Raw genomic sequence first — 24,209 nt, forward strand, 5'->3', positions numbered from 1 at the left:
TCATTTAAATGAGGGGTGGGGAGGGGAAGTTGAAAAGGAAGGAGGAGGTTGGCTGGTAAGTGATGGTCTTGCCTATCTGTGTTCCAAGTATTCCTGAGACCCAGTGGAGAGAACACAGCACTGATTTTCAGTGTGCACACTGGGAACTCCAGAACACAACAGACGATTGTTTCGCTCTAGCCATCTACAGTTACCCTTCCCCCACCCCCTTCTCTGTACAATTTATTATGCATGAGATGTTGGTAATGATCAGGTTCTCTGATAGCACAAATACATTGGAACTGGCCTTTCTTGCCCACTGTTATTGCTTTTGCAACATGCCCATCAGGAAATAACAACAATCAAGCCTCAACTCAGTGGAATAAAAAATCCTCTGAATCTTGTAAAATAGAGGTGGGCAATCTGTGTTTCTCCAGAGGTTGCTGGACTACAACTCCCACCACTCGGACTCTTCTATCAAGTTCCTTCTGCCTATTCTTGCCCATGAGACATGGGCATAGATGCAACAGCAGTGCTGGAGGGCATAATCCTATTGAGTCAATGAGCAGGCAGGGGACAAATACATACTGGCCTCGGTCCAGTATACCTGAAGGAGCGTCTCCACCTCCATCGCTCTGCCCGGACACTGAGGTCCAGCACCTAGGGCCTTCTGGCGGTTCCCTCGTTGCAAGAAGCCAAGTTGCAGGGAACTAGGCAGAGGTCCTTCTCGGTGGTGGCGCCTGCCCTGTGGAATGCCCTCCCAACAGATGTCAAAGAGGAAAACAACTACCAGACTTTTATAAGACATCTGAAGGCAGCCCTGTTCAGGGAGGCTTTTAATGTTTAATAGATTATTGTGTTTTATTTTTCTGTTGGAAGCCGCCCAGAGTGGCTGGGGAAACCCAGCCAGATGGGCGGGGTATAAATAAATAAATAAATAAATTATTATTATTATTATTATTATTATTATTATTATTATTATTATTATTATATAGGAGTGGGCAAATTTATCAGTTTTTGTTTCTCCCATTTTTCCCAACCGTTTTCAGTTTTTCACAGGTCTTGCCTTTTCGAAAATCCCTTAGTATTGCAATGCAAGTTTCTCCTAATACGCACATTTTTGTACAGACTTTTGCCTAATATGTCTATTTTTTATTTTTTGTAAATCACTCCCCCTAACACAATGCATTTCCCCCTATTATATGCATTTTTGTACATGCTACTCAGCTGGAGAACTGCATCAAAAAATTAAGAGAACTTCAAATTTTGAAGGATGGCTGTATTTTGGTTTGTTTGCAACTTGGGTAGGTTCTTCTTTAAATGTGAACTGATTCTACTTTCTCCCCTTCCCTGGCTTGGAAGAGCTTAATTTGTATCTTTTAAAATGTTTAGATCCCACCTTTTCTTTTTTAAAAAGCTCGTGGCAGCTAACAACAGAGTGTTGAAATACAAAAACATTTTTGTGTGTGTTTTGGGTAGGTCTAATGTGGGGTTAATGTTTTTTAAACCCCATTTTTTTAAATTAATAGGTATTTAAAAATTGAATTTTCCAAAAAGAAACCAAAAAGAAAGCAGTCCAACAGTTCTCAACACATTTTTGCCAAAGAAAATCCCCCAATACAGTGCACTTTGCATCTTACTTTCACCAATATATGCATTTTTATGTACACTGCACCCTAAAATATGCATTTATGGAAACATTTCATGGCTGTAGCAAAATTCAGAGAAGTGCGAATCTGCAATTAAGAGTTTTTCACTTTTTTTGCATGGTTTTGAATTAGCTAAGTTTACCTTTAAATGTGAACTGAATTGAATTCCTCCCCTATCCCTGTGCAAGATACTATGATACCTTTCATAATCAGGACAAGCACTAGCACAAGGCAGGTACCTCAGGCAACTGGTGCTGGAGAATGTTTGTGAGGGGCCAATTCCTCCTGATCAGGCATTCTCCTCTGTTGAGAGAAAGAGCTGTGAACACCATACCATGCAGCCAGCCCTGTACCAGCTTGTCGCACTCAGTTGCACTGCAGGATAATCTCCTGTTGCCAGAGTTTAATTCAGCTGCCTGTCCAGTGGTCTTCTGCAAATAGAGTTGTGAGACTCAATAGAGGACAGGACTTCTGTGCCTTTAATTGCCCTGCTCTCTTTTGAGTCTGGAAACCTTAAAGAGAAACCAGCAGACCCTTTGTTTAATTTCCAAGCAAAGGGTCTGCTGGTTTCTCTTTAAGGTTTCCAGACTCAAAAGAGAGCAGGGCAATTAAAGGCACAGAAGTCCTGTCCTCTATTGAGTCTCGCAACCCTATCTGCAAAGGGAATGTATGCAAGAGAGATGGAGAGAGGGAGAGAGCAGGCACCATCTTGTCCTTTGCTTCAGACAGCAAAATTTCTTGGGCAAGACCCTGCACATGGTATTAGAAACTAACCATATTTGGGGGGCTTCAATCCTATGGGCTGTTAACAGGTTCTTATGATGTTCAAGTCCTGTAACCAATCATAATCATCCAATGATATTAAAAAGTTGGTCATGTGAAATTGCAGGCTTAACAGCAAGATTTTTAAGAAACCAATTCACTATAGAAGATGTTTACCTCAGTGCAGGAGGTCCAGGAATGATTTTTTTAAAACATCCTAGTCCTTTTGGTTTTATCATTTTATGTGGTTGTTTTTATCTCTCACAGTCATGGAAGAATCTCCTTCTCCTTCCTTATGTTCCTTTGTACTTTTCTCAAATGGCAGGGGTGTTTGGGCTGCAGCTCAATAAACACTTACCTGGGAGAATGTCCCCTTAAACTCGGTCTGTCTTACCTTTGAATAAACACATACAGAATTGTGCTCTCAGTCTTCACATTTTGCACAACGTGGCTGTGAATGGATCGGGTTGCAAGTGATATGCAACACTTAAAAACCTTTAATCAGCTGTCACCACATCAGAAATTACTAAGTTTCTGGCAGAAACCCCCCCCCCCCAAAAAAAAACCCATTCACCTTTCTTGTAAAAGTGCCACCACTACTTGGAGAGTCCAAAACTCTTAGTAAATTTGCCAAGCACATTTGAGTCTGAGGGAGTCTGAATGAACTTGAAGCACAAAAATTATAAAGTGCAATTGTGCTTATTTAAGGAAATCAGATTTTACGCGGCATTAGAAGAATAAAAGCTTAAAAAATAATGTCAAAAACAGTAGTAATGTCAGCTTCTTGAACTACATGTTGTTCTGCCAAGGAGATTCTTGTGCCTTGGTTACACAGACCTATTCTTTGTTCACCCCATCCTAAAGATGTATGTTACATTTCTGAACAGTGGAGGATTGTCCATTAGAGTGAATGAGCCACTTCTCCTCCCACCTCAGCCTGCCCTCAGGCTGCATATAGTCCAGGGAATGGTACTGAATGCCACTTTTCTCCTTCTTAGGGTCCTGTTTGCACTACACATTTAAAGCAATATCATATCACTTTAAACAGCCATGGCTCCCCTCAAATAATTCTTGGAAGTCTGTTAAAGGTACAGGCATACCTCTGGTTACATTTGCTGCGGGTTGCGTACATCACAGGATACGAACGCGCTGAACCCGGAAGTACCAGAACGGGTTACTTCCAGGTTCAGCGATTCGCACATGTGCAGAAGCGCCAAATGACATCACACACATGTGCAGAAGCACTGAATCACACGGCGAGCATGCGCAGATCCGGCTCTTCAGGTTGCGCACTGCTCAGGTTGTGAACAGGGCTCCGGAACGGACCCTGTTCACATCCAGAGGTACCACTGTACTTAGAATTGTTAGAAGACTCCTATTCCCCTCATAGAGCTACAATCATCAGAGTAGTTTGTCCATAGCTGCCAAGTTTTCCCTTTTCTCGCGAGGAAGCCTATTCAGCATAAGGGAATTTCCCTTAAAAAAAGGGAGAACTTGGCAGCTATGAGTTTGTCAATCCCTCTTCCCAAAGAACTCTGGGAACGACTGCTCTCTGAGGAGGGGTCTCCTCACAACTCTCAGCACCCATAACAAACTACACTTCCCAGGATATCGTGCGGGGAAATGGAATGATATTGCTTTAAATGTATAGTGCAGATGGGGCATTTGTCTCAGAGTTGCCCTTGCAGAACTTGGTGGGGAGGAGAATGGGGACAAACACAGAATTAGTTGGCTCTGACTTTGCCTAGCGTTGATGTCCTTGATTTCTGCCCTGCCTGAATGAAGTTTTCTCCAGACAAATGACCAAAAGCGAAAATCACCACATGATATCCTCCGCACTCTAGGCTAGGGGGAAGCATTCTCTTTCTGGAAAACACAAAAGTTATTTTAAAATCCCTCAGCAATGCCTGTTTGGTACCCGGAAGGTGTGTGTGGTGTGTGTGTGGGAACCCACATAGCATGTTGTCCAAATATTGTGTGTTGTGAATGCGAAGCAGCGGTTGCTGTCATGCCAGAAGCGTGGTTGGTGTTGTGATTTGCTGAGACCTCCCAGGTGACTGCAGAGATGTCATTTTAGGAGGCAGACTCTGTTACTGACAAGCTAACCAACATGGCAAGATCAGGTTGAAAATAAATAAATAATGCAGTTTCCCATGAACAAATGCGTATGACCGTGCTTCATTTGAGAGGTGTTTCATGTAGCAGACTTGAAGGCTGCAGTGCTTGTTCCTTGTTCCATGAATCAAGTCTCTTGAGCTTTTTTTTGGTAATATTTTCCAGCCTTTCTAAGGTGTCTGCCTTAATAAATAAGGAAATAAGACGACCAACTAACTTTGTGGGCCTGGGAGAGATTGGTTACCACTTACATCACTCAATTGATGAGGGCCCAGACAGAGTGGAGAGAAAGAAAGTAAGCAGGGATTAATCAAACCAGATTGCATTTGTAAACAAAGGTGGAAGGAGGGAGGGATGGATCAGGTAACAATTTCCCAAGCATTACCTATTGAAAGAGACATAAACAGGCATGCAGGCAGTGAAAACAGCACACAATGGAACTCAAGATCCGCCAACCCCCGTGGGCTTCCTTCCCTCCCCGCCTCGCTGACTGAAGTGATTTGTGCACTGGGAATGTAGGCCCGGAAGGGAAGAGGCTGCTCTTCAGCGCCTTTCACAACACAGATCAGGCACTTAACATTTCAGCATGCCAAGGTGCAGCACACATACTAGATTCTAGGCATGAGATGAGGCTCGCTATCATTGTCTGTCCAGCCTTTTGCAGTGGGAGTCCCAGAAATTAGAGATGACAGGAGATTTGGACAAGGTTCATAGCTGGACAAATGGTTTCTAGGAATGGCGGCCTCTTTACCATGTGACGTTTGTACCATACATAAGGGTTCTATGCTCTACCAAGTATGTCCTAGCCATTTGGCTCACCCATACCTCCTTATTTTCTCTGATGACGCACCTCTCCTGCTGCTGCTTTGGGTAGCCATGTGTTCTGCTTTACAGAGAACAGTCTTCTGCTTGAAGGAGGATAATACTCTGTTTGAAGGCATCTTCTGCTGGAAAGGGCTGTCTAATCCAAGTCCTCTTTAAGATAAAGTAGCCCACCAGTGCTGAATACCTGGAGAGCACACTGAGCAGGCATGCAGTTACTGGTTCGCAGGCTTCCCCACTAGGTGAGATGTATATCTATCTGAATTGTAACAAGTATTTTTAAATCTGCATTTCTACATATGCAAATTTTGCAAAAAGGTGTGTCCCTTCTTGTCCTCTTTTTGTGTGTGATGCATAACCAGACCCCCTACTGCTACTGCATAAGCCTTACCTATAAAGTCTTAAATGGCTCAGGGTTGCTATACCTCAAGGACCGCCTCTCCCCATATGAACCAACCCAGGCCCTACAACCATCATCTGAGGGCCTTCTTCATGTGTCGCCTCCATGAGAAGTCTAGAGGGTGGCAACACAAGAATGAACCTTTGCTGTGATGGCTCCTCATTTGTGGAATGCTCTTCCCAGGTAGGTTTACCTGGTACCATCATTAAATACCTTTAGGAGCCAGGCAAAAGCTTTCCTCTATAACCAGGCCTTTGACCTTTAATTATCTGTGGCATTTTAGAAGTGAGTAGAATATTTTTTTATGTATTTCTTTTTCTTCTTACTTTTAATGTATCTATGTGGTGGGAGGTGGCATATCTGTCCATTTGTTGTAAGTTGCTTTGGGTTGCCCTGGGTAAGTTAAAGTGAAATATTATTATTATTATTATTATTATTATTATTATTATTATTATTATTAATACCTGGTGTCTTCAGCTTTAGTTCAGCCCTTTTCTGGGCAAGATGAGGATGAATCAGAGGCACAGAGGTTTCCCTATTATCCACCACAGTTTGAGCATGTTTATGCACCTCTTATCAAATCCCTCCTCGTGCTACCTATGTATATAGTATACTTATTTAACATATTTAAAATGCTTCTAAGCTGTCTTTTGAGACTATAGTCTTCTGAAGGGCTCAGTGTGTCTTTCTGGTTGGTTGTTCGAGCCCACCCAGAGATGGCTGTGGGAAGGATTCCTGTATTGAAGGCCTGGGGGACCATTGGGGTGCCTTCCAACTCTACACTTCTATAATTCTATGAAGAGGGCTTACATTAATAGCAAATTAAGAATTACATTAATTTTAGAAAGCCTTACAGTTCAAGTACAATGATATTCAACAGATCCCCCAACAAACCCAGCAGCAGCCAATAAAAACACCCTTTCTACAGAAAGCAATGGACAATAGATGAGTTATTCAAATTTTCTTAATGCTGGCGATATACGGTACATCACGGAAAAATATTTAATGGGGTAGGAGTCACCGCTAAGAAAGCCCTGTCTCTGGGGCCTTGGTCTGTGGAACAACATTTGAATTATTGGGGTCGGGATGGGAAGCCTTAATGAAATCCACAAGCCCCTCTGACTTCTCTTCCCCCCATTTTAGTAAATTGATCCAGCAACCTTCGAAAACAGTAGCCAAGGGGATTAACATAAAATGTAATTCCAGTGTTGCTATAGAGAAAGAGCATCTGCACAAACAGCGATGGCTAAATCAAATCAATCCAATGTTGAAGTAAGTCCACATTGTTTTAGGCAAGCCTTCAAATATCTCCATTCAAGCCTGTCATATGCTTTCCCCTACACCCATTAATTTATTGTTTGATGAAGTTTATTATATTCAATAGTCTATACACATCCATATTTAATGCTCTTCCTTTAATGAACTATAATTGATCTTGATTTATGCATTTGAATACCACCTTATTTTTCCTTTCATTTAGAACAGATGTTTAAAAAATAGTTAAAATTTAACAGCATTATAGGTCTATAATAACTTGTTCCATTTCTTTCTTTATTTTTCTTACACTGTATGGTAAAAATTTTTCCCATTCTTGTGGTATTTCATCCTGAGCATGTAGTTTATTTAAGACCTAAAAATCAATAAATACTCAAAAGATCAATAAATACTTTATAGTTTTTCAACTATAAAATCAGCAGGACCCATTCATTTGCCTTTCTGAAGTTTTCTGATAGCCTGCTCTACCTCTTCCTTTTTAATGTGTTGTTCCATAAATTCCTTGCCTCCCAGACTTGAAATCTTATATTTTTTGCTATCCTGATTTGCATACTTTCTCATAATAATTAATACATTCTTGGCTGGTTTCCTCTAATTTTGCCTTTATTGAACTGCATTTCCAAGGGATGCCCCCTGCAGTCTTGAATCGCCGCCACAAAAAGGTCCTGTACTCAGGCAGACTTTGTATTTGTGGTCAACCTCAGGTGAAAGACATCATTCATTATCTTTTAGCCTGCCCCATATATAGAAACCCAAGAGATTTTGAAACCTTTGTTCACACACGTAAGCAAGTACTTCTGGCAGAAATAGTTTGGTTTCTTTTGAGTGGCAATAATAGCTTCGTAACACAGAGAGTGACTTTCTCTGCACTGCAAGGGTGGGGGTAGAGAGACAAGAAAAAGGAGTTTGATAAAATCATTAAAAAAATATTGTGGTGATTTGGAGCTATAATTTGAAATCAAGTTGGATTTGAGTTTGTTAGTGTCTCTGGTAACTTCTCTCTCTTACATCATGGATGGTGGCTCATATAATGGATATAAGCTCTGTTTTATTTTATTAATACTATCGGTGCAAGTTTGTCATGGCCTTTGGACAGAACAATAAACTTATGAGCTGAACTTCTAGAATATCACTACATAAAATGCAACTTCCAACTAAGGAAGGCGGCTTTGGGCCCCCAAATCTGGAATCATATCACCAGGCTTACCTGCTGAGTAAGACTAATTATTGGAAGAGCTAGCAGGAATCCCAATTGGACTTCTCTCGAATATAGTTTCTTTGAGCGTCTTGTAGGGTGGACTAAACTCGGCTCTAATTTTATGAAATATCCTTTTATCCTGGAGACTATTAAAGTACCTATAAAAATTTGGATGAATGAAAATAAAAATATTGATGACCCCTATCAGCATGAGAAATTAACAATATGGGCCAGCCCTAAATTAAAAATTGGAAATCAAGTAATAATTTGGCAAAATTGGATGAAAAAAGGTATTTTGACATTGAATCAATTAATTGATGAAAATTATAGGAATATAAAACCTTGCAAGTAAAGTACGGATTAACCAGTGAAACACAATGGCAATACATCCAATTGAAACATACAGTATGTTGGAAAGGCACTTTGGCCCTGACACTATAGCAGCATCGGAAACACCCATGCTGCTACAAAATTTAATCTCTGCAACAAAACCAAAAAACTCTACACTTGCACTATATAAAACCCTACTCAACAGGAAGAAATATGATTTAGAATATGATAGACAAAAATGGAGTGAAGAGTTAGGGGTACAGATAACAAATGATATATGGGAGTCAAGTATAAAATCAACAGAAATAGCCTCTATGGATCTAAGACTAAGACTTTTTCAACAGAAAATAATATTCAGAGTCCACTGGACTCCAGCAAAACTATACCAGAAGAAAATAACAAGTGCAGACAGCTGCTGGAGATGTCGGAGTAAAAAAGTGAATTTAGTACATATGTTGATTAACTGCCCGATGATAAGATCATTTTGGTGCAAGGTGAGGATCTTTATAGCAAGAGTAATAAAAAGAAATTGTTATTTAGGGGAACTGAATTTACTTCTAAATTATATTCCAGTAATGTGGGTGATTTCAAGGGGTCAAAAAAATAAAAATGGATGTATGATGCTAGATTAGAAGCAAAAAAAACTTGTTTTGATGAATTGGAAGAGCTGCAAAAATATTCCATTGAGCACATGGATTGATAATATGGACAGATTAGCTACATACGAACGAATTCCATGTTGACGCAAAATAAGAATGGATAAATATGAAGAAATCTGGAACAAATATTTAAGCGATAAGGCGGATAGTGGTGGGAAGTAGGGGAAGGAGAGAGAGGTGGGAAAATATTGTTAAAAAAGGTGTACAGTAGTTATAGGTATATCAATGTATTCAAATCTGAATTGTCAAATTGTGTTATTATTGTTATTATGGTTTTTGTTGTATGTGTCATTTGTGGTTGATGTTTGTATCAAAAAAATGATTAAATAAATTAAAAGTTACAACAATGAAACATGATCCAGAGGTGAATGTTAATTCGCCGTAGGTTTATGAGCTGTGCCTTCTTAGTCCTACTGCAATCCATTTTGACTTTAAGATTGAATATAATATTTGACCACCCTGACCTTCAAAACACTTTTAGGGTTTGGGTTCGCTTCATTTTTTGAAAGTTCAGTTCCCCACATTTCTGCATCAGTTTGCTTTTTTTAAAAAAAGTTCCTCTTGAAAATTCCCCAGTATTTTAGTACAAATTTCTCAAAATATCAACACTTTGGCCTGCAATTCCTCCCAATATACCATTTGTAAAGCAATTTCCTCCAAATTTAATTCATTGTTTTAAGTTACTTTCACTATTAGATTCATTATTATTTTATTATTATTGTGAATATCAAAGGGTGGTTGTGTTTTGGTTCATGTATTGTTTTGGAAAGTGTGACCTTTAAATGTGGACTCAATCAAATTTCTCCACCGTCCCTATTCCAGGGTCCCTGTACTGACTGTTCTTTCTGGCTAGCCATAATAGTTATTATTCTTGCCACACTGGGCAAGACTGTAGTAGACTTCAAAACACACTGGAGTTAGGTTAGGATAGAGAGGTTCTCTCCCTTCTATGAGAATCTTCAGGACAGAAATTTCAAGCTGCTGGATGTTGTTTACATCAACCGGAATGGGATCACCCACCACGTTTTCCTTCTTCTTCATGGCTTGCTTTTTTGCACTGTTCCCCTTCATTAAAATAAATACGATTAAATTTCAGACTCCTTTGGAAAAGTGGGTAAGGGAGAAAGCCACACACTTAGATAATTTCCATATAAATCCAGCGTGGTCCCCAATCCCAAGCCACATCACCGCCCCTGCCTGCCACTAGCACCACCCACCAGTCGTACTCCAAAGGGAGAGAGAGAGAGAGAGAGAGAGAGAGAGAGAGAGAGAGAGAGAGAGAGAAAGGCAGCAGGGAGAATTTCATGCGCTTCTTTGATCTGCTGGATGGAGCATGACCAATTATCCATAACCAGCCAAAGTCCCGGAACAAGGAGAATTGGGTCTCGATCATGTACACCTCCAACAGCTGAACAATCAGGGATACTGTGGAGGCAATGGGGCTGGCACACATAGGGGAGGATTTAAAGCTGCATTCAAAAGATGGAGTGATTTCCTCCTAGGGGTGGGTGAAGAGGGGGGTGGCTGTTATCTGGCAGGGGACACATAATAAACGGTCCCAGAGAAGTCCTCCCACCCTCCACCCCAAAGAGACATGTCAACATTGGTTATCTAAGCAGAACATTCTTTTCTATAACAGTGAAGAAAGAAATTGATTGTCTTTTTAAGAAGTGACTTGGAGGCCACAAAAGATGCATTGTTTCCAAATGAGTTGATTGGAGGAGGAGCTGGGTGGTTTAGAGGTAGGGGGCTGAATTTATACCATCATTTTGTCTAATTACTCCTGATGTTTTTGCTGTTGTCATGCGGGTTACTACAAAGGCAACTGCCAGCTTATGTCCCTGAAAGCAGACTAAACTGTTATGCTTACAAGGCCATGAGGTTTTGTTTTGTTTTGTCCTTTCCCCCCCACCCCTCCCACCCCCCTGGCCTCCGCCACCCACTTGCCTGCTTTTGTGCCTTGCAAAGTACACACAGTGAATGTATCTACAAGGAGGCCTGTGACAGACAATATGGCCCCTCATGATGCAGGCTGCCTCTGCGTGTCAGAACATCCTAGAATCTTATTGGATGCTTGGCCAAACTTTAGCAGGGATGCTTTCCTGGAACCACGATTTTCCAGAAATGACAAAATCCAACAAACGACCTGAAATCTTTAAGTTCGAGGAGCTGATCTCTACACATAGTGTCAACATTGTGGAATGTAGGTTGTATGGGGGTCAGGAAATTTGATAGAAATCTCACAGCAGAAGAGACCCACCCAGTAAAGCATGTATCACAAGTTATTTTTGTTTCCATTTATGCTGAAATTTAAATGACAACTTTGGAGAACAGATAAATACTTATTTCAAGAGTTGGAAGAACATGTGTAAAGCCAGTTTCTGAGGGGATCTTCCCGTTCACTGCTTAAACCACCAAGTTGGAATGCTTAGCCCATTACTTAGTTTTGTTGCAACAAATCACCCCAGTTTGCAGAGTGGAGCTGGAGGACAAGCAGTGAGTAAATCCACTTGTGAACAAGCAACAGCCTGCCATTTCTCCTTTACCCCTTCTTAATCTTGCATTGCTCTTGCTCTCTGAGAGACAAATGGAAAACAAAAATACCTTTAAAAAAAGGCTTTCTTTGCCTTTAAAGAATTTGTGTGGGCATTAACAAGTGTGTATGATGTGATAAACAGTTCCCTTGTTTGTTGTTGAACTGCAGCTCCCATCATCCTTGGCCGTATGCCCGGTCACAGTCTGAACTAAGGTGGATAATAACAGCAACATGAGCATCATATAAATACATGCTTAAGAAAAAAGATGCATGCCTGAGTCTGAAAAGGCTCCATACCACTAGACGAAGGGAAAGGCAATTGCCAACTGTTCTGTCCGTGATCCTAATAACGGAAGATGTTGGAGATGGAGCTGGGACCTTAAAAATGCATGTTTGAATGCAAAGCACATGCTCAGTCAATGAGCTGTGGCCAGTGAGAAAGCACTTGCTGAGGGTACTCAGTGCTGAGGGCATTGCAGCTGAACACTGGAGCACTCCCAATGGAGTGCACTGAGGAGAAACCAAGATACCCCTTTCACTTCGGACACCAAGCCAGAGATGTATACTGTATCGCTATGCACTGGTCACTGCACATCTGGAGTGTGGGAGTCAAAATGCAGGGTAGGCAAGAACCCAGAATTTTTTCTATCTGGATATACACACAGGTCCCACTTTCCAAACACAATGCATTCCTTGGAAATTGCTCATTAGGTTAGTATTCACATTATGAGCTGACAATTTTCTTTTTTCCCCCTTTTCTTTTATTTCTACATTTACATTTACACAATACATATACACAACACAATGCCTCATTTTCATAGCATAAAACATACCTACATTACTCTATATAATACCTACCTATACTATATATATCAACATACCTACACACCTACTCCACACGGACACCCACCACGTGACGTGACTTCCAGCCGTTCTTGTTACACTACTTTATTTTTCCAACTAGCTTACACACATTTCATTATTTCTTTGATCTCTTCTTCTATTTTAACTTTACTCTCCTTTCACTCTAATCATTTTCTGGATTTACTCAGTATCTGTCAAAAATTCTACTTTTTCCACATAGATTTTGATGTATTCCTTAAAGATAGCCCACTCCTTATTCACTTTTTGTCCCATATCTCCTCTTATCCTCCCTGTTAATTCGGCAAGATTCCATTATTTTAGATAGCCAGTCTGTTTTAGTTGGGACGCTGCTGCTTTTCCAATTTTTGGCAATTAATAACCTTGTGGCCGTAGTTGCATACACAAATATTGGTCTGACCATTCTTTTTATTTCCTCTGACATGATACCTAGAAGAAAGGATTCTGGTTTTGTTTTTTCCCAAATGAGAATCTAAACATATTTTTCAATTCAATAAATATTCAGATATCTGAATCAGCACAATTCTTTATGTTTGGATAACTGTATTTGTGGATAATGACATTTCTGATTGTGTATCTTATAAATACACACAGCCCCCACAATCACACACACACACACACACACACACACACACACACACACGTGTCAGCATGTATGCTTGCAGGCATGTGGATGGGTACCTTTAGACTGTACTGTCCAGAAAAACAAAGTTTGTGTGTATTTTCATGTGTTTCATTTCTGAATCTTGAACAATCTGATTCTGCATACATTTCAGTACCACCTGTATAAATTCGCTCTGTTAGATGCTGATTCTGGAGAGAAAGGTTATTGGAGGAAAGAGAACAGGAAAAGGGCCGGCTTGCTCTCACTTTACATGTGCGTTTGTGCCATTAAACTCATTGGGAACTCACAGAAGTAACAGGGCCATTATCTTTTATGGACTCAGGAAGTCCATTAAAATCCCCCAAATTCTGAAAGCCAGAAACGTTCCCTTCTCAGAGGTGTTGGCAGTTCTTACACAAAGCTGAGCCTGTATTGGGCAAATGGGGTTGTCCCGCTTATTCCTGAGGTTTGCATTGATACAAGACAGGGCAAGGCATTTGTACAAGATAGTTTGTATTGAGACTGAACTGCCTTCACTGCTGGAATCATAGACAGCTCAAGCAAAGCTGGAACTTCTTTGGGTGCTTTCAGAAGTGGTGGCCAAGAAACCCATTTTGCTTCTGTCACTTAAATGCGCGCGTACACACACACACACAGAGAGAGAGAGAGAGAGAAAGAGATACACAATGTGTAGTTTATGTAGCATATAAAACAGAAACCAACAATTTCAGTTCAGACCATTGCCTTTAGAAGCAAGACTGTTTAATAGGATGTCACTAAAATGTGGATATAGCTAGCCTCTGGAGCAGATTAGGCATGTCCATATAGAAACACTATATGAAGAGCTACAAACAGTAATATTTGTCATTCTGCATGAATGACGGTCTTTCTTACGGTATTTGTTATTTCTGAAGAAGCAAACACCAGGAGCTATTTCACGTTCTTCTTGTCTGACAGCAATTTGGGCAACTGCTTTTTTACAGCACGATTCACTGGCCAGCTCAATGTTCTTACTTCTTTAAATAGCTGCTAGGTAATAATAATAATAATAATAATAATAATAATAATAATAATAATATATTTATACCCAGCCCATCTGGCTGGGTTTCCCCAGCCACTCTGGGCGGCTCCCAATCAAATATTAAAAACACAATACAGCATTAAACATTAAAAACTTCCCTAAACAGGGCTGCCTTCAGATGTCTTTTAAAGGTAGGATAGTTGCTTATTTCCTTGACAGCTGCTGGGAGGCGTTCACATGGCAGGTTCACATTTGCAGTCCCTGAATAGAGTGACGCAGAAGCCCCTAGATGCAGTACTCGAGGATGATAACAGGTTGCTGCTGTTGCATCAGGATTTTCCTTTCTCCATTGTGCAAAGTTTTGTCCAAGGTGAGCTTTTAAAATTCGCATTTCTCTGAATTTTGCAATGCACTTCTCCAGTCGCTGGTGGTGCTGTGGTCTAAACCACAGAGCCTAGGGCTTGCTGATCAGAAGGTCGGTGGTTCAAATCCCCATGACGGGGTGAGCTCCCGTTGCTCGGTCCCTGCTCCTGCCAACCTAGCAGTTCAAAAGCATGTCAAAGTGCAAGAAGATAAATAGGTACCGCTCCGGTGGGAAGGTAAACAGCATTTCCGTATGCTACTCTGGTTTGCCAGAAGCGGCTTAGTCATGTTGGCCACATGTCATGGAAGTTGTACGCCGGCAGCCTTGGCCAGTAAAGCCTGATGAGCGCCACAACCCCAGAGTTGTCCTCAACTGGACCTAAAGGTCAGGGGTCCCTTTACCTTTACCTTTCAGACAGGTAATGTGTACAAAAGGCATTTAGAAGGCTAAATTGTGCATAAAAGGCATGTAATTGTGAAAATAGCATGTGAAAAAGCTTTATAGTCAGGTAATTTTCTAGCAAAAAAATGTATGCATCAGGCAAAAATGCATTAAAATGCATATATGTGAATGAATTCACTCTAAAATGCTGATGAATTTCCATGGGGCTTTTAAAAACAAAATTGTATGGAGAACTGAAGATTGGAAAAATGAGAAATGGAGACTAAATTGACAGATTTGCCCATCCCTAACCACAACTGAATTGGACTCACAGTCCTTTTGCACACAAGTTCACTCATGGTGAACCCAACACTTTTCTTTGGCAGCCTCATTTAAGGAGGGAAAGGACATTTTTGTTGTTGCTATTGTTAAAAGATCGGGAATAATAAACCATTGCAATATACTTCACACCACTTAGAGATATACTGACAGATTCCAGTCTAACTTTCCCCATCCCTGATTTAAGATGAATATTTTTTAAAAAGATTGAACCACCATTATTCACAACAGTGCAGCAACAAAGAACTAAATGCATAAGCAGTGCAATGCACAGTTGCTCTGTATCCAAATGGAGAAATAGATCATTCTTGCTTGAAAACTCTGCAGTTGGCTAGTTCTACATTCCTGTAAGGCGCTGGATGCTTCATAATTGCTCCTCTGCAAATATTTACACTCTTGGAGCAATAGGAAAGAACAGCAACCTGCAGTTTGGAGAACATAGCCCTTTGATAACAATATACCTATGAAAAATAATATCAGATATGCAAAACATCGATTCTCATTCCTTTGCCACAATCTTATGAGGCTATCCTCCCTTCAGCTAAATACAGAAAAGGGAAGGAACTGGATCTGAGGTTTGGGAGCACATTCAGTTTTCATTATGTTGGTATTTGAGCTTCCCCTTCTGCCTTATAGTTTCTCTCCCCCACAAAGGGTGTGTGTGTGTAAGTGTGTGCTTCTGCAAACCTTCAAGTTCCTTCCAGCCTTTCTCTTGTGTGCAGATGCCACCATTTGGGCTACATTAGAATCCCCACTCAGCTCTCTGACCTTTGGAAATAGAGGGGATGATGTGTGAGCCAGCATCTTGTCTGTGTGTGATTCTGCCTCTGGTGTCAGGCCTCTGTGACATTCATGTGCATAAGTCAGCTTGCTGGCGTGCAGTTTGTGAATCAGACACAGCAATCACTACCCATAAACTGTAACCAACGGAAGAGTGTTCTGCAGAAGCGTGCAATACTCCCTTCCCAAAATTACAAGCTATCCAGTTCTCTTAGGCATAAATAAACAGGAACTTTGTCCCGTCAAAGCCTGTCTTCTTTCCAAGTGCTTGTTAAGCCATGAATTGGCTGCCCATCCTATCATCTAGGAGACCGTATTATGCCCTGGAACATTGGAGATGGATGCTCTAAACTTTCACTTTGCAACGACTGTGTTTACAATAGCATTAAAAAAAGTTTCATCCTGTACTCCTTTATCTTCACAATGCACTTCAGCTCCCATGTGTCAGATAGAGAACACCATGACCAGGCCTTTTTAGGCTTGCCTGAATTTTCTGAGAGCTTGGTGACAAGGTCAATGGAAGCCTGCAAAGGTCACCATGGCTGGTTAGTGGTATACCACATTTATCAGGAAGAAATGGTGCTCTTTGTCCACTAAAAAAAGCTCATTATTTTCAGCAAAGAGAATCTTTTAGAAACAGGATTGATCAAAGTATTAGAAGAGCATTATAGGCTCAGTAACAGGGGTAGTAGCTCTTTTGGACTAAGCAAGCTGGCATGAAAGAAGGAGAAGTATAAAAGCAGATCAGCCACTGTGCTGTAATTGATCCCCAATGAGCTACAGGAAGCCAAAGGATAGGTGTCATGCTTATCCTGAAAGCAATTATTCTTTGAACAAGGTGTTGCCTGTGGAAAATACTCTTAAGGGTTGATCTACATAAGAGTGGCGCTGAGTTTTTGTCCTCAAATGTTTTCAAGATGAAGTTCATGCTTTCAAAGGATTTGAGATGCACCCCTCTTCCAGTTTTTGTGTGTGCTGTTTCTCACGTCTTTTCACAGCTATTGCTCCCATGGAAATCTGCTCCTTTGGCACCATCATGAGGACTTCTGTCTCCTTTACTTTGTGATCCCAGACAATCACCCAGCAAATGCGACTAGGTACAGATCTTTTCTTTCTGGACCAGCTCTAGCCACACTAAAATCCAGATTTGGATCCCAATCAGAGTGCATACACAAACATGGATCCTGTCTCGAGCAACAAAGAGCATGTACCTAGGTGCCTCCAAATGTACATCCTGGTCAATGCTCCCTGTTTAGCTGAGGTGTTTTATTACTGCTGCACAGCTAAAGAGGGAATTTTGCTCATTTGCTCTAGCAATGAGATCAAATTTCCTCTCTTTCCCATGCCCATGCAGCAGATATAACTGCAGGTTTATGCACAGATCCTCCCTGCAGCTACTATTTTGTATATCTTACTGGAAACAGAGTGAAGGGCCTGGATCTGAGGTCTGGGAACCCTCTGGGGTTGGGAAAAAACTCCAAAAGGATTCATGTTCAATCTGAAATGAGCCCTTGGAAACAAAACAAAAACATACCCTGAGTGTCCAGTGAAATTTCCTACTCATGCCAAAATTCTTCTTCACCAGCATCTCTAGTTGATGGCATTATGTGGGAGCTGCTTTGAGTGCATCTGCGATAAAGGTAACTAACATGTTGAGTTGGCTATACTTTTGGGTCTGGAAAAATAGCCAGGGCAGTCTGTACTGCATTATAGGCCATGATACTGATGCTTATTCATATTTCTCCCTTCCTCCCCCGTGCTCATTTATCGCCATGTTTGATTTGCTGATGAATTGGGATCGTCAGGTCTCTTGACTATAGCAGGGTGAGAATAGAGTTGACGTCTCTTCTTTCAGATACCACATCACGCCAAGTGTCCCCCTTATAGCTGAAATATTAATTTGGCAACCTTAAGTGAGAGACAGGGCCTCTGGGCAAACAGTTCTATAAAAGTTGCAGACAACCGAACTGGAGGGAATTCAGAGGAAAGTGACTGAAGAATCAAATTCATGCGAGGCCGTCTGCTCCAGAATGGAGAAGACTGATTTATGACCACAGTTCATATTTGGCTCGGTAGTGACTAAGGCAGTAGGGGAGCCTTGGAAATCATCCAGATAAGTGAAAGGAGAAATTACCACAAAGTGGGAGGAATTTTCACCATCTGGATTTCTCCAAGGCTTTTGTATGGTTTGGATGTGTGAGTAATCATGATCAACCAACAATAACTGATAAAGGTTCAGCTACCCAGTATCCAGGCCTTCTGGATTAACTAGATATTTTAAAGTATTGATATTGTTTAGAATAATGTATATATCCTGTCTTTCTCCAGAAACTTTACTTTCAGCTAAAGTCACCATTTAGTATAAACCAGGCATCCCCAGACTTCAGCCCTCCAGATGTTTTGGACTACAATTCCCATCTTCCCCGACCACTGGTCCTGTTAGCTAGGGATCATGGGAGTTGTAGGCCAAAACATCTGGAGGGCCGCAGTTTGGGGATGCCTGGTATAAACCTTAATAAATAATAAAGAGGCTGGATGCCTACAAACACCCAAGCATATACATGGATTGTACCTTGTTTTATTTTTAGGCCTCAGCCTAGAAAAAAGATGTTGTAGTTCATCACTTTGAAGGTGATGGGACAAATTTGTCACATTTAAGTGCAAGCAACATTTTTTTTGGAATAGGACTATAATGTTTTAGGTGAATTGTACCTCTGGTGTTTTCTCACACTATACTGGGGGCCATATGCAAAAGAGACAGGTCATGAATTTGTGTATATGTATGTACATGGGTATATGTGTACATATATGTTACTGTGTATACCTTCTCTCTCTCTCCCTCCCTCCAATATTTTATATGCCAATATTCTTGCTAATATTTTAAGCAGCTACCCAGATTACGTTCTTGGGGAGAATTTTAGTTAATACAAAATCAAACAAAAATGTTTTGTTTTGTTTTAAAGGTGTCTTCTGTCTTCTCTGCTGTGCTACTGCCCAACATGAGAAAGGAAAGCCTTTGTTAGAAAGGATGGGGAAGAAGAAGACGTGTGTGAAAAGACTTTGCTTTCATTAAGCATCCAAGGACTCAGCTAAGGGCGAGTTGCTGTGCATAACGTTGTAGGGTTTTCTTTGTCAGCCCTTCAAAGTGTTGTGATTTAAAGGAATAACATGGGGCACATATGCCTATAAATGGAAACTGGGATTGTAACGAATAAGGCTCGCCTCTGCCAATGCAAACAAGTGCAAGGCAGCTGGGCTCAGAGCAACGGGAACCGAGCGAAATCCAAGTCCGTTGACTCATTGCTTCACTTTAGTTTTAATTTCATTTGAAAGCTAGATAAACACAGGCATCTTTTCATAACAAAGCCAGCCTGGAAGTATAAAGGTCTTCTGGGAAGCTCATCCTTTTCAACAGGATTATAGGAAAGGGACTGCCCCTCTCATTGCTGTCATTTGGTTTTCAAACTGCTGGAAGAGGTTCAATAAGTGGCAGCAAACTGCCCTAGACTTTCTATGGAGCTGTTGTGAATTAGAGATGTGCAGTACAATCTCAAAAGTAAATCCCACATTATTCAGTGAAACTTACTCTCATGTAAGTGTGCATGGATCACAGCCATAGAGTTGTTTTAAGATGTAATCCTGTACACATCTATCTCAGAGGAAAGGAGCTTCCAGATGAGCTTTTCATTCTGATTTGTCTACAGGGAGATTCAATGTCATTGGCTATTTAATGAGCATTTGCTCTGATTGCTTTGCAAAACTCCCACACTTTGCAGTGCATTTCCCCATCACTTTCCATATTGCACAAAGTTTGATCATTTGGAGAAGCAGGTTTATTGCCCAAGAGCTCTAAGTCAGTTTCAACCTGGTTTTGTCAACATGTGATTGAATCTCTCTCAGAAATAATGGCTGTCCATCCTCTTTTACATACACGCATGCAGATGCGCGTGTACACACACACACACACACACACACACACACACACACACACACACCAGTCATCTATTCACAATCCACACAAAAGGGAGCTCTGTTCTTCCTGCACAAGAGGACTTCTTTTAAAATTGTGGCTCTGGTCATATCTGTGCTTTCAAGTTTGAGTAACCATAAATTGCTGACAAATCCCTTATCCCAAAGGTTTGTCCACATCAGAGTTTACTTTGTGTTTGTAGGTCCTTGTGTTCACATTTAATGTGCATGATGCTCCCTTCAAACAACACTGATCTCAGTGTTTTCCCTTTGTCAAATTGGGTTTACACGCAGGGCCGGTGCTAAGGTTTTTGCGTCCTAGGCGAGATCACCTTCTGGCGCCCCTCCCCCCAGGCATCTGCCTCCTCCCTGCGGGCCTGGTCCAGCCTTCACCCCCTTCCCTTCCCAGCGCCCCTCCCGCTTATCTGTGATGTTGACGGCTGGGTTGCCTTGGCCGCCCTCGGGCTTCAGCCACGGACCCCCGGGCGCAACAGCAGCTGCTCCCAACTGTCCAAGTAGTAAAGCATGGTGACGGTGCCTGGAGCCGAAGGCCCGGCTCCGGCGCATGTGCGCCGCAGGAAGGGGCTGCTCTCGCCCCACGTGTCGTCCACACGCTGCTGCCCTCGGCGCTCCAGGACTGCACCGGCGCCACTGCTGCCGCCCGCCCTGGACGCGGGTAGGTGGCATCGGGGTGCAGCGGCCGCGCATCAGAGCGAGTCCTGCAAAGCCAGCAGCGCTCCCCGTCATGCCAGCGCCCCTCCATTTTGGCGCCCTAGGCAACTGCCTAGTTCGCCTTAATGGACGCGCCGGCCCTGTTTACACGATACAGAAATATCCAACAAACTAGGAGAAATCAGGCTCCAAAATGCTCCACTCAGGGTGACAGATTATTTTTGCTAATCCCCTTTCCATGCCCACTACTTCCTCTATGTGCCCTTTCTTTTCTGCCTATTATCATAACTGTTTCTAGGGTACTCCTGAACAGAATAGAGAATTGCATGCAGCTATCTGCAGAACTGGCATAATACAACCAATGGATTACAAGGTGGGAACAAACACAAAAGGGAAACATGGCCGGAAAAGAAATGAAAATCACCTTTCCGAATACTGTGCAATACCTGGTGTAATTTTTTTTTAAAGTGCTTTGCTTGTGCAGTTTTCTGGTTTTGTGGAAATCAGATGGATCAAAACAATATGGCTATGTTCCCCCATTCAGGAGCATGTCGGAAATAGTTATCAGCAAGGCCAGAAAAGAAATGAAAGCACTAAGGAAACATGAATAGGATAGAACCAAGTTGCTCCTCATATACAAATTCAAGTACATATGAGTGTGGAGTTCTCCAGTCTTAATCAAATGGGTGGGGGAATGGATTAACATCTAAAGAATGCTCCAGTGTGGACAAGCCCTTAGTTTCACCTCTGTAGTCTGATAACACAGCAGGGACAGATGACAGCCATGAAAAGGTGGATGATCTGAAAGTGAATCAGTAAACATTTTGGCTCCTCCTTCCCCAGTCTTCCTTTCTGCCCATCTTTCTTCTTCATTTCATTCATTGTCTGTGCAAAAACAATATCCCTGATTTGAAATGTTGATTTCTTGACCATTTCATTACCAAACTCATACGGTAAAATGACCGCACCATCTTTCTCCTTTACACTCTGCCTGGAATCCTTATGCATAGAACGGACTGCCCCCCCACTCTATCAAGCCACCTCTCTCCCCTCCAGTCCACCTTCAAAACTCTTAGCCTTTTTTAAAAAAAGCTATAGCTCAGGTGATATTCCCTAATACTGATCACACTGCCTCACTTGAGTTTGCATTAGAAAAGCTCAACTTCACCAAAGGGAACAAAAGCTGAGAGTGAAAATGTCATTTTTTGTTTCTTTTAGTTTCTCATTTTCCTTAAGTTCAGTTCCCCATATTTCCACATCAGTTCATGATTTCAAAAAAATGTTCCTGGAAACATCATCAGCATCTTATTGTGCATTTCTTTTAATAGAACCTTCTGGAATTATTATTATTATTATTATTATTATTATTATTATTATTATTATTTCTTAAATTTCTATACTGAAGATCACAGGGCCATTTATATTATATAAACACAAAACACACATTATACTTAATATACACATTTTCCCAAAGTAATTTCACCTAATATAACATTCTTGTAAGTTATTTTCACTAATATATGCATTTATGTGCACACTTTACCCTTGTTTATGCATTTGTGAACACACATTTTGTATTGCAAAATTCAAAGAAGTGCAAATTTCAAAGGGTGACTGTGTTTCGGATTGTGTGTTGGTTTTGGAAACAGCAAATTAGATAATTTCACCTTAAATGCAAACTGAATTAAATTTGCCCCCCATCCCTAGTTGGGGGAACCCCCAGAACAGATTGGGTGTGTTTATAGGGCATACAGGGAGAGGGGAGGGGAGAGAGAGGAAGCCCCATTGCACAAGCTGAAGTCCTTGTACTAATAGGACAACTTCATTGAATACAACCCAATGAATTGTTTAAAGTAATGATTTATGCTCAGGACTATTCCAGGCAGAAATGACTCCTGGTTCATTAAATTAATCAACCCAACAGTAATTATCCCTAGTGGCAATTCTTAGTCTCTCAACAAGGACATTTTGAAAGCTTCTGGCCATTCCCAGTGCATAATTTGATTTCCACTTGAGGCTTTGGGTTTCCTAGCCGTTGGCTTATATTATTAGGTTACAGCTAACTGTGCTGGATGTTTTTCCTATAGCAGGGAGAAAGGACTTTGCGGTTACGATGTTACTGTGACCTGAATTTTGGGTTGGGAACATGTCGTCTATAAAAACAACCTTTTCATCTTCTGCTTTAGTCAGCGCTGGCGTTGCCATCATGTATCCCGGGGCTCTGTTTTTATGCAGCATCTGCCAGTGCCATGGTCCTTTCAGTAACAAGTAACATTGTACTTGTAGGAGCCAACAACTTGGCATTTTATAAGTTCAGAGCCCTCAGCTGAAGTCTGTTCTCAGAAGAAGAAGAAGAAGAAGAAGAAGAAGAAGAAGAAGAAGAAGAAGAAGAAGAAGAAGAGAGAGAGAGAGAGAGAGAGAGAGAGAGAGAGAGAGAGAGAGAGAGAGAGAGAGAGAGAGCTGCCAGTTGTCCCTACTGAGACAACTGCAACTGTCCCAACTGTAAACTCATCCAAAACTGTAGCTGGATTTTAGGAATCTACTCCTCACAGATTTATTTCAGCTCAGACCACTTGGAACTCAAAAACATAAGAGTACTTCCTTGATCAGGCCAAATGTCCAACATAGTCCAGCATCCTGCTCTTATGGTGGCCAACAAGATGCCCATGGAGAACTTTCATACATGTATGGTGGAAATGTGAGGAGATTGTTAAATTCTGGAATATCATACATGAGGAAATGAAAAAAATGATGAAAAAAATCAATTCCAAAAAACCAGATATGTATCTGTTAGGCCTATTAAATGAGGAAATTCCAAAAGAACATAAAAAAGTATTCCTGTATGCAAGCACAGCAGCGAGAATGCTAATAGCAGCTAATTGGAAAATGGGTAAAGTACCATCTAAAGAAGAATGGATTAATAAATTGAGTGAATACCTTTTGATGGCAAGATTGACAGCAGCAGTAAGAAACCAGTCCAAACAAAAATTAGGAAGTGAGTGGAAAAGTTATGATGATTATATGAAAAAGCATTGTTCGAAAGAGGACATGCTAACATGCGTTGAGTAGGAGATATGAAGAGAAATATAAAATAAACAGAGTTGGAGTTAGTTTTATTAGTATTATTGTAGAGTCTTATAGAAAATAAATGCACGAGTGAATATCAGAGTGGAAATGGAAGTCGAGAAAGTGTGGGGGGAAGCAGAGGGGGGGAAGGGTGGGAAGAGAGGGAGGAAATGATGTTGTGTTTTGGAATATTCATTTATACGTTTTGTTTCGTTCTTGATATTCTCATAATTTCTATTATGTTTAGTAATTTTTCTTTTTCTTTGTTTTTTGTTATAATTTTGTAATGTTTTAAAGATTTGAAATAGAGATTTAAAAAAAAGCAAAAAACAAGATGCCCATGGAAGCCCACAAGAAGGACCTGAGGGCAACGCACTCAGCCGAACCCATGATTCCTAGAAACTGG

The 24,209-nt window shown here is 41.1% G+C and overlaps 1 long non-coding RNA gene across 1 annotated transcript in view; it reads left to right on the forward strand.

Annotated features, from left to right (window-relative positions):
- Nucleotides 1–20,404, forward strand: part of LOC148687543 (uncharacterized) — a 35,655-nt gene extending 15,251 nt beyond the window's left edge. The window contains exons 2-3 of the long non-coding RNA XR_015948314.1: nucleotides 5,400–5,569; nucleotides 19,060–20,404. This is a non-coding gene — a long non-coding RNA (uncharacterized LOC148687543). The remainder of the gene's footprint in view (nucleotides 1–5,399; nucleotides 5,570–19,059) is intronic.
- The last annotated feature ends 3,805 nt before the right edge of the window (nucleotides 20,405–24,209 follow it).

Source organism: Zootoca vivipara, chromosome 1 (genome assembly GCF_965207765.1).
Source record: "Zootoca vivipara chromosome 1, rZooViv2.hap1.1, whole genome shotgun sequence".
Classification (NCBI taxonomy): domain Eukaryota; kingdom Metazoa; phylum Chordata; class Lepidosauria; order Squamata; family Lacertidae; genus Zootoca; species Zootoca vivipara.